The sequence below is a fragment of the Salarias fasciatus genome, chromosome 20, assembly GCF_902148845.1.
Source record: "Salarias fasciatus chromosome 20, fSalaFa1.1, whole genome shotgun sequence".
Classification (NCBI taxonomy): domain Eukaryota; kingdom Metazoa; phylum Chordata; class Actinopteri; order Blenniiformes; family Blenniidae; genus Salarias; species Salarias fasciatus.
In genome coordinates this window covers 12,479,168-12,480,764 of record NC_043764.1, presented here as the reverse complement: position 1 = coordinate 12,480,764, position 1,597 = coordinate 12,479,168, and the positions used below count along the sequence as shown (strand labels likewise).

The 1,597-nt window shown below is 37.9% G+C and overlaps 1 protein-coding gene across 1 annotated transcript in view; it reads left to right on the top strand.

Annotated features, from left to right (window-relative positions):
- Nucleotides 1-1,431: 1,431 nt before the first annotated feature.
- tshz2 (teashirt zinc finger homeobox 2) overlaps nt 1,432-1,597 on the top strand; it is a 44,898-nt gene continuing 44,732 nt past the window's right edge. Inside the window, exon 1 of the mRNA XM_030119857.1 lies at nt 1,432-1,597. This exon is cut by the window's right edge and continues 638 nt beyond it. The gene's annotated coding sequence lies outside the window, so the exon portion shown is untranslated.

Below are 1,597 nucleotides of genomic sequence, written 5' to 3'. Positions count from 1 at the left end.
ATCTGTTTCTGAAGAAAAGAAACTTGTGTGATGTGTTGTTTTTGCATAAGACATGAAAATGTAACCGCACTGATGAGCCAACATTCTCTGACTGGTGGTGGGTCTAAAGTCCATCTCGACAGACGCAGGTCTGAAAAAAGCCTCCACTGTCAATAATGTGTTGGTGTTTTGGGTCGGTTTAGGAACATTTACCAAATTCCGAGGTGTACTATTATGTACAGGGATAAATGAACAGGGGGGGAAAGTCCCTGTGTGGTCTGAAGTTGTGGAAGTAAAAGATGTGAAGGTTTTGGTCGAATGGTAATGATCTCCATTACCTTAATAAAATACTTGAACACAAAATTACAACTGAAAACAAAAATCCAACTCTACATCCATTACCGGGAAGATTTCCTACTTTCATTTGGTGTAAATCTTCCTAAACTATTCTGAAAAAAAGTATTGTAAAGTAACCAAACTATGCTTCTTCTAAAATTTGTTTTTGGATCCTTCTCTTGTGTTTTTTTTTTGTCCATGTTTTTGCAAAGATATTTTGTCGCATTTTCCACTTTTTACCTCAGTTAATATTCACATTATTTCTTACATGACCGCTCATGCACATCATGGAAATAATCAACGATTACTGTTTATTGAAAACAGTGAAGATTAGGAGTAGATTTCACCTGCGTTTACCTGACCGATGTTTATGAGGCCACAATCAGAAACGAGAGCATTAACAGAAAGACACCAAGGTTTGAATGATGCTCAGTGCTTTTAAAGGGATTCCCGCCTGAATATCAAATCACACATGCAGACTGTAATCAGATTACATCACATACGAGATAAACCAGATATAAGAACTGTGTGAAAACTGTATTTTTCAAGTAGGTTTATTTTCTAAGCACTCTTATAAAAGTTACATGAATTCATAGGAAGTGAGTCTACTGCTAAAGTTTTGTAATGTAAAGATCACATCATTTTATATTTTAAAGTTTTTGCCCATACCTCATTGATGATATGGTTTATATGAAACACTCAGTTTTCTTGTTCTTTATTCAAATGTGTGGTTATGTTTTCAAACACCAGTCTGCAGTGCATGTGAAAAGTCACCCCAATGAACACTCTGAAAGAAAAAAAACTTTATTTTCGCTCACAAACCGCCTTCGATCTCCTGTAAAAACTTGTGCAAACTGTTCCTTTTCTTGATGAGATAAACAGGTTTCTGCTGAAACAAAGCCTGCTGTTCAGTCCCCGACCCAAACAATGACAGTGTGGCCGCAGCGCTTCATTCACATCTGCTGGAAAATCTCACTAAAAAAAAAAAAAAAACAAAAAACTTGCCTTTCATCCAGCGTGCAAAAAGCGGAAGCTGCAGAGGAGGAAGAAGAAAAAAAAAGGCTGTGAAATAGAAGAAAAAGCTGCATGGAAGGACAGCGAAGCTGAGAGTGATAGAAAGCAGCAGCAGCAGCCTGGCGCTCCCGTCTCTTTTCTCTGGCCTCTGTTCCTTTAATAAACTCATGGTTATCTAGTGTAACAAATGTCTCGCTGCCATCATCAAGTCCAGGCGAGGAGGGAGGAGTTTTTAATGTTCAGTTTGTTCTATGGATCGATGTCTGCT